Source organism: Oncorhynchus tshawytscha, linkage group LG05, assembly GCF_018296145.1.
Source record: "Oncorhynchus tshawytscha isolate Ot180627B linkage group LG05, Otsh_v2.0, whole genome shotgun sequence".
Lineage (NCBI taxonomy): Eukaryota > Metazoa > Chordata > Actinopteri > Salmoniformes > Salmonidae > Oncorhynchus > Oncorhynchus tshawytscha.
In genome coordinates this window covers 44587554-44597343 of record NC_056433.1, presented here as the reverse complement: position 1 = coordinate 44597343, position 9790 = coordinate 44587554, and the positions used below count along the sequence as shown (strand labels likewise).

Below are 9790 nucleotides of genomic sequence, written 5' to 3'. Positions count from 1 at the left end.
GAACGAGCAGTATGGCTGGTGGCATTGTCATGCTGGAGGGTCATGTCAGGATGAGCCTGCAGGAAGGGTACCACATGAGGGAGGAGGAGGGCTGCCCTGTAACGTACAGCATTGAGATTACCTGCAATGACAACAGGCTCAGTCCGATGATGCTGTGGCACACCACAAACAGACCATGACGGACCATCCACCTCCAAATGAATCCTGCTCCAGAGTACAGGCCTCGGTGTAACGCTCATTTCTTCATCAATAAACGCGACTCCAACCGTCACCCCTGGTGAGACACAACTGTGACTCGTCAGTGAAGAGCACTTTTTGCCAGTCCTGTCTGGTCCAGCGACGGTGGGTTTGTGCCCATAGGCGACGTTGTTACCGGTGAAGTCTGGTGAGGACCTGCCTAACAGGCCTTCAAGCCCTCAGTCCACCCTCTGTCATCAATAGGCTGAGAGTCTGAGCACTGATGGAGGGGTTGTGCGTTCCTGGTGTAACTCGGGCAGTTGTTGCCATCCTGTACCTGTCCCGCAGGTGTGATGTTCGGCTGTACTGATCCTGTGCAGGTGTTGTTACACGTGGTCTGCCACTGCGAGGACGATCAGCTGTCCGGCCTGTCTCCCTGTAGTGCTGTATTAGGCGTCTCACAGTACGGACATTGCAATTTATTGCCCTGGTCACATCTGCAGTCCTCATGCCTCCTTGCAGCATGCCTAAGGCACATTCACGCAGATGAGCAGGGACCATGGGCATCTGTCTTTTGGTGTTTTTCAGAGTCAATAGAAAGGCCTCTTTGGTGTCCTAAGTTTTCATAACTGTGACCTTAATTGCCTACTGTCTGTAAGCTGTTAGTTTCTTAACGACAGTTCCACAGGTGCATGTTAATTAATTGTTTATGGATCATTGAACAGGCATGGGAAACAGTGTTTAAACCCTTTACAATATATCTGAAGTTATTTGGATTTTTAGTTCATATTAATTTGGGGACAGGTCGAAGCTTGAAACATTTATTGCAATTTAGCTCGCTAGCTTGCTGTTGCGAGCTAATTTGTCCTGGGATATAAATATTAGGTTGTTTTTATCTGAAATACTCTGACAATTAATCCACAGATAAAAGGGTAAAAGTTTGTTTCTAGTCACCTCTCCTCCTTCAGGCTTCTTCTTTGTACTTTATGGCGGTTGGCAACCAACTTTAAGGTGCTTAACCACTGCCGACTGGAGTGCGGACCTCCCCCTTTCAATCACCCACGTTGGTATATGCTCCTAAAAACCAATGAGATGGGAGAGGCGGAACCTGCAGCACGTCACACATAGAACCAATTTCTATTTTAGCGCCTGGCTACACAGATGCTCGTTGATGCGCCCTAGAAGTGTGGGTGAAAAATTTAGGATTTTGCCTGTGCTTAACTCCATTCTGTTTTTTCTTATCCTGAAAAGCTCCCCAGTCCTTAATGATTACAAGCATACACATTACATAATGCAGCCATCACTGTGCTTGAAAATATGGAGTGGTACTCAGTACAGTGTTGATTTAGATTTACCCCAAACATAACTGTTTTCAGGACTCATGTTTTGGAATATTTGCATTCTGTTCCGGCTTCCTTTTCACTTTCTCAATTGTGTTAGCACTGTGGAGTAACTACAGTTTTCTCCTTTCACAGCCACTTAACGCTAACTGTTTTGTCCCCATGGTGAAATCCCTGAGCTGTTTCCTTCCTTTCCGGCAACTGAGTTAGGAAGGGCGCCTGTATCTTTGTAGTGACTGGGTATATTAATACACCATCCAAAATGTAATTAATAACTCCACGATGCTAAAATGGATATTCATTGTCTGTTTTTTTACATTTTATTTTGACCCATCTACCAACATGAGCCATTCTTTGTGAGGCATTGGAAAACCTCGCCTTTGTGGTTGAGCCTGTTTTGAAATTCACTGCTCGGCTGAGGGACCTTACAATTATATGTATGTACAGAGATGAGGTAGTCATTCAAAATCATGTTAAACACTATTGCCCACAGTGAGTCCATGCAACTTATTTTGTGACTTAAGAAAATACTTGTCTCGACAGTGACATTTTAATTCAAGGGGTTTGAATACTTTCTGAAGGCAAATGTGTACATTTATTTTGCAACGTTCGTGCACGCAATGCTGGCGGTTTGGCGAGCATGTTAGGACTTGGGAGACAGGATACAAGTGGTTAAAAAGAGCCAATTATGTAATGCAGTGGTTAGTTAGAACAATGTAGAGCAGGATGTTGTCCTTTAAGACATGGTGAATGGTTTTGGTGCTAGGATGGACGAGAGGCATAAAAATCAAGAATAATACGGAAGGAGAAAAAAAGATTAAACTTTGTCCTGGTGGTACTTCCTTGACACATTATTTGTCCTAGTAGTAACCTACAACAAACACTCATCCCGATCAACATCAAATGTTAGTCTACAAACACTTTCATTAAGAAACATTGTAGGTAAAAACGATTATGGGATATGTAAACTGTCCAATTTGATTAGTCTTTTATCTCATAACGTCCTGTGAACAACAACTGACTACTGTGTTCACATTTGGCACGATATTCTCCCGCCAAACTGAACTACGAGACAGGAACACTGGACGCATAACATCACGCGCCAGCAGCACATGGCTGTAGCAATCCCTAGCTAAACAGTTTTCTATGCTGAGCAAGGCTTCTATGCATTTTTTTTGTTAGATCTGACAAAAACGGCTATTTTGGTTTCTGCAATCTATCGTGTGGTGTCCAACTCCGATCGGTGTTCACTCAGGCATAATGTGGCGATAGAACTTTGTTAAACACAGTCCCGTTTCTGTCTTTGATTGTACTGCAATTTACATAATCTCGCGCCAAATTATCGGAAGACAAGAGACCCTGGTTTCGCGCGCTGAGGCTAAACTCCGGACACAGTTTTGATTGACAGGCATTATAGCCCCTCAGAGAGCAACTCAGAAGTGGTAATAGCCAATAGTGAAACTAAGTTTTTTTTTGGCAGGCGGGGAATCACTGTTGAACATTCTCATTGATTCAGTCCCCCTAAAAGCAGTCTATACAGAGGAGTTGTGTACGGATTAAACTTGACGGTTTACTAAACGTCATTTAATTATCTACATTTGGAAGAACAAACTGGTAATATAAATGTTTATACTTTGACAAGTTTGGTATTTTGAAAGTTGCTGGCTGAAACTTGGCACAGTGGATAAGCTAGCTAACGTTAACTTTGCTAACATTTGGTAGGGTGAATTCGAAATATTCTAGTTAAACTTTGTCGAGGGAAATGAACGTTAACGTTACATGCTTCACTTTACTCACTAGGTACGTGTCAGTGTGATCAATGTAATAGTATTTAATTTGGTTACCTAGCGAGCTACTTCAACTCTACAATTGATTAGATACTAACCTTCGTTATGTTGTCGCGTTATCTAGCTACTGTAGCTAGGCTAATGTAACGTGGTGTGCTGTCAATGTCGATTACCACATCCACCAGTCTGATTTAATCAGGCTATAACTACCTATGTAAGTACCAATTGTGTAGAACCGCCTGATTAAATCAGACTGCTGAAACTATTGCCTGATATCGTAAATGTTCCATACAAGCCAGAATTTTAAATAAAATCAATTTAAACGGCGCTCTAATGTTACATTACCGGTTATCTGTGCGGTTTCTCTTTCAGCTGCTGATACATGGAATTTCTATTTGGGTGCCCGCAGGGGGGAAAAATGTTTAATTGCTAACAATTTATATTATTAATACCTCATATGGTGCTCCTTTTTATTTTTGCCCATACATTTTCAACTTAGCTCCTTGTAAAAAAATATATTAAAAAAAAGGCAGCGTAGAACCCTGCGACTGTTTCCTTGTTGAGATTCAATTGACACATGCGCATTTGCGCTTAATTCCACAAAGCCTGGTGTCTGCTCCACTCCGTTAGTTGAGTTCATCAATCTTATTTCACCGTGGAGTTTAGTCGGCTAGTGTTATATTTGATATTCGGTTTTCTCTTGTCAAAAGCAATTAAACCAAGCATGCCATGAACATTGTATATTCTGAATCAGGAGGATGGAGAATGATTTTAAAAAATTGTATAAAAAAATTAAATTCACACGTCGTTGTTTCGATCCCCAGATTCAGAACATACCATTTTCATGGTCATGTCATGCTTGGTTCAATAGCTATTGATGAGAGGGGAACCAACTATCCAAAACAAAATTAATTTGACCTCGGTGCCAATATATGAACCATATACCTACTGGCTCTCTTAAGTCAGGTAAACAATACTTTCCTGTAGATATTTTGAGCTGCTGAAGATCAAACTGCACAGACACAACAGGTGGAATAAGTTTTAATAAAATTATTATATATTTTTAAACGTTCTGGCTTGTAAGGTACAATTTTGCAGCCATTTGTTTTATATAGAAATTCTGTATTACAGCCTGATTTAATCAGACTAGATGTGTGGGTGCTAGCCGCTTCTAGCTAGTTAGCTTCTGAATTTCAATGGCTACCCATTAGCTGTTAGGTAGTATGACTAGCTAGTTAACAGAACTAAATTAGCTTAACTTACTAAGATAGCTAGCTAGCTATTGCAAAATTGTTTGTTTACGCCAGCTATGGAGATATTACTTGACGATTTTTAATATTCACTTGTATAGCTAGCTACGCCAATAGGCAGGTAGCCTAGCGGTTAAGAGCTGATTTGAAATCCCGAGCAGGCAAGGTGTAAAAATCTGCCATTGAGCATGGCAATTCTGCCCAACAACTGCTCCCCCGGACACCGACGACATGTATATTGATTAAGGCAGCCCCCCACAACTCTCTGATTTAGGGTTAAATGCAGAAGACATATTTTGGTTGAATGCATTTTTGTATCCCCTTTCCCTAACCAGCCGAGAAAGCAAATGGCACACTTTCTTGAAGCATACATAAAATTCCCTGGTTGAGATATTTAAATAGCTAGCAACTTATAAATTGTTTCCCCAATAATGTTTTATTATTAATTTGTAGGTAGCTAGCTAACAAATCAAAGTAAACTGGCTAAGTAGCTTGCTAACATAAGCCACTACAATGTGTATTCTGAGTGGGAAATTAACATTTTGGTCTAACAGCCACTCAATTGTTTTTATTTTTACCAGACATAATTAAACCAAAACTCACACAAACGTATGAGCCTGCTTTCTAATGTTTGTAAAACAAGACATGTATTTCTATTAAGAAGTAATGGGATGTATAGCTTAATTTGACCTGCGCCTGTAAAGTTTTATCAATGTATTTAATGTTTTTATGTTACCCATTTTCTCCCCAATTTTGTGATATACAATTGGTAGTCGGTCTTGTTCCTTCGCTGCAACTGCCCCACGGACTCGGGAGAAGCGAAGGTCGAGAGCCACGCTTTCATCTGAAACACGATCCGCGCTGCTTCTATAACCCGGAGCCAGCCACACTAATGTGTCAGAGGAAACACTGTCGACTGAAGTCAGCATGCAGGCGCCCGTCCCGCCACAAGGAGTTGCTAGAATGCTATGGGACAAGGAATCCCGGCCGGCCAAACCCCCCAACAGCGCTGGGCCAATCACGGCAGGCTGTGAACCCGGGGCTCTAGTGTCATCTCAAGCGCTGCAATGCAGTTAACACACACGGAAGCAGCAGTCTAAGGCACTGCAAGAGGAGTCACTACAGTCCCTGGTTCGAATCCAGGCTGTGTCACATCCAGCCGTAATTGGGAGTCCCATAGGTTGGCGCACAATTGGACCAGCGTCGTCCGGGGTAGGCCGTCATTGTAAATAAGAATTGCCTAGTTAAATAAAGGTTACACTACACTGACCAAAACATTATTTTGTTGACTTTTACGCGTGTCCCCATTACCAGTAAAACATAATCAATACCTATTTCTTTCACTTACTTGCTGTTTCGTTGTTCATTTGTTCTGTTTCATTCTCAATCATGATTTCTATGGAACACCGTTTGGGTCTTTGCGTGTCAAAAAATATACTATTTAACACTGACATGCCAAATAACACTTTGACGTACCAAATAACACCTGAATATGACTGCACGTCACATAATAATTTAAGTGCGTTCATAATTTTTTCCCGTAGTTATTACAGTGTAATCACTCATATTTCATGTCATGCTATGATGCTGGTAAAGTTGTCTCGCGCATCTACAGTGCCGGTCATTAAAAAAAAGCTAGCTAGCTTATGGATGCAAACAATGTTCTTCCCCCAAAACATAGAAAAATTACATCTGTTTCAGTAGCTATAGTTAGTTAGGTAATTATATAGCTAGGTGTCATCTAAAATAACCCTACTTTATAAGACAGTTCTTATTTGATTTAATTAATGGCGGTCGGTTTTGCGGTTTGCCTTCATAATAAAAGCATGTCATTTACAGTGATGCAAATGAATACAAATAGTAGAACTATGCCATACTTTTATTTTGAAGGCAAACTGCAAATTCCATTATTGCGCCTAATCCTTATTGTGGCGCCTAATCCTTATTGTGGCTACATAACCTGGTCCGGTCGAGCCTCACTAGCCAGATGAAGCTAGCTGGCTGCTTATAACGTTAGCTTTGGGCAACAGGGTTAAGTAGCTGGCTAGCTATTTATTTTCATGAGCTGAAGTTAATTTTCAATAGGCGAACAAAGTGGCAACCAAGCTAATACTTACTCACAAGGATTCCTAAATCATTGCTAAGAATAATGAAAATGACTGCAGTTTCTACTGGTCATTGTTTTCAGGCTGGTTGTATTGGTGCTAGCTAGGTACCATGCTAAAGCTAGCTACCCCAGAAGTTGAGGTCGAATAAATTATGCTTTATTGTGAGCACATCGTTCGTGGCCGGTGTTTGCTTGTTTGCAGACTTTTTTGTACAGCTTTGACAGTGCTACTGTATCTTTTTTGACACGCAAAGACCCAAACGGCATTCCATAGTAAGTATGTCATGAAGGTAATAACAGTGATGCTATTACTGTGTAACTCCAGTGGGGCAATATTGGAAAAATAGCGCACTTGGTAGTGTTAACCGGTGTTAGACCAGTCGGTGAAATCCAACATTACATCCAACATTACTATTAATCCAACTTATTTCACCGTGGAGTTTAGTCGGCTAGTGTTATATTTGATATTCGGTTTTCTCTTGTCAAAAGCAATTAAACCAAGCATGCCATGAACATTGTATATTCTGAATCAGGAGGATGGAGAATGATTTTAAAAAATTGTATAAAAAAATTAAATTCACACGTCGTTGTTTCGATCCCCAGATTCAGAACATACCATTTTCATGGTCATGTCATGCTTGGTTCAATAGCTATTGATGAGAGGGGAACCAACTATCCAAAACAAAATTAATTTGACCTCGGTGCCAATATATGAACCATATACCTACTGGCTCTCTTAAGTCAGGTAAACAATACTTTCCTGTAGATATTTTGAGCTGCTGAAGATCAAACTGCACAGACACAACAGGTGGAATAAGTTTTAATAAAATTATTATATATTTTTAAACGTTCTGGCTTGTAAGGTACAATTTTGCAGCCATTTGTTTTATATAGAAATTCTGTATTACAGCCTGATTTAATCAGACTAGATGTGTGGGTGCTAGCCGCTTCTAGCTAGTTAGCTTCTGAATTTCAATGGCTACCCATTAGCTGTTAGGTAGTATGACTAGCTAGTTAACAGAACTAAATTAGCTTAACTTACTAAGATAGCTAGCTAGCTATTGCAAAATTGTTTGTTTACGCCAGCTATGGAGATATTACTTGACGATTTTTAATATTCACTTGTATAGCTAGCTACGCCAATAGGCAGGTAGCCTAGCGGTTAAGAGCTGATTTGAAATCCCGAGCAGGCAAGGTGTAAAAATCTGCCATTGAGCATGGCAATTCTGCCCAACAACTGCTCCCCCGGACACCGACGACATGTATATTGATTAAGGCAGCCCCCCACAACTCTCTGATTTAGGGTTAAATGCAGAAGACATATTTTGGTTGAATGCATTTTTGTATCCCCTTTCCCTAACCAGCCGAGAAAGCAAATGGCACACTTTCTTGAAGCATACATAAAATTCCCTGGTTGAGATATTTAAATAGCTAGCAACTTATAAATTGTTTCCCCAATAATGTTTTATTATTAATTTGTAGGTAGCTAGCTAACAAATCAAAGTAAACTGGCTAAGTAGCTTGCTAACATAAGCCACTACAATGTGTATTCTGAGTGGGAAATTAACATTTTGGTCTAACAGCCACTCAATTGTTTTTATTTTTACCAGACATAATTAAACCAAAACTCACACAAACGTATGAGCCTGCTTTCTAATGTTTGTAAAACAAGACATGTATTTCTATTAAGAAGTAATGGGATGTATAGCTTAATTTGACCTGCGCCTGTAAAGTTTTATCAATGTATTTAATGTTTTTATGTTACCCATTTTCTCCCCAATTTTGTGATATACAATTGGTAGTCGGTCTTGTTCCTTCGCTGCAACTGCCCCACGGACTCGGGAGAAGCGAAGGTCGAGAGCCACGCTTTCATCTGAAACACGATCCGCGCTGCTTCTATAACCCGGAGCCAGCCACACTAATGTGTCAGAGGAAACACTGTCGACTGAAGTCAGCATGCAGGCGCCCGTCCCGCCACAAGGAGTTGCTAGAATGCTATGGGACAAGGAATCCCGGCCGGCCAACCCCCCAACAGCGCTGGGCCAATCACGGCAGGCTGTGAACCCGGGGCTCTAGTGTCATCTCAAGCGCTGCAATGCAGTTAACACACACGGAAGCAGCAGTCTAAGGCACTGCAAGAGGAGTCACTACAGTCCCTGGTTCGAATCCAGGCTGTGTCACATCCAGCCGTAATTGGGAGTCCCATAGGTTGGCGCACAATTGGACCAGCGTCGTCCGGGGTAGGCCGTCATTGTAAATAAGAATTGCCTAGTTAAATAAAGGTTACACTACACTGACCAAAACATTATTTTGTTGACTTTTACGCGTGTCCCCATTACCAGTAAAACATAATCAATACCTATTTCTTTCACTTACTTGCTGTTTCGTTGTTCATTTGTTCTGTTTCATTCTCAATCATGATTTCTATGGAACACCGTTTGGGTCTTTGCGTGTCAAAAAATATACTATTTAACACTGACATGCCAAATAACACTTTGACGTACCAAATAACACCTGAATATGACTGCACGTCACATAATAATTTAAGTGCGTTCATAATTTTTTCCCGTAGTTATTACAGTGTAATCACTCATATTTCATGTCATGCTATGATGCTGGTAAAGTTGTCTCGCGCATCTACAGTGCCGGTCATTAAAAAAAGCTAGCTAGCTTATGGATGCAAACAATGTTCTTCCCCCAAAACATAGAAAAATTACATCTGTTTCAGTAGCTATAGTTAGTTAGGTAATTATATAGCTAGGTGTCATCTAAAATAACCCTACTTTATAAGACAGTTCTTATTTGATTTAATTAATGGCGGTCGGTTTTGCGGTTTGCCTTCATAATAAAAGCATGTCATTTACAGTGATGCAAATGAATACAAATAGTAGAACTATGCCATACTTTTATTTTGAAGGCAAACTGCAAATTCCATTATTGCGCCTAATCCTTATTGTGGCGCCTAATCCTTATTGTGGCTACATAACCTGGTCCGGTCGAGCCTCACTAGCCAGATGAAGCTAGCTGGCTGCTTATAACGTTAGCTTTGGGCAACAGGGTTAAGTAGCTGGCTAGCTATTTATTTTCATGAGCTGAAGTTAATTTTCAATAGGCGAACAAAGTGGCAAC

The 9790-nt window shown here is 40.7% G+C and overlaps 1 protein-coding gene across 1 annotated transcript in view; it reads left to right on the top strand.

Moving 5' to 3' along the window:
• Positions 1-2981: 2981 nt before the first annotated feature.
• Positions 2982-9790, top strand: part of LOC112250623 (E3 ubiquitin-protein ligase UHRF1) — a 31391-nt gene continuing 24582 nt past the window's right edge. Inside the window, exon 1 of the mRNA XM_024420925.2 lies at positions 2982-3131. The gene's annotated coding sequence lies outside the window, so the exon portion shown is untranslated. The remainder of the gene's footprint in view (positions 3132-9790) is intronic.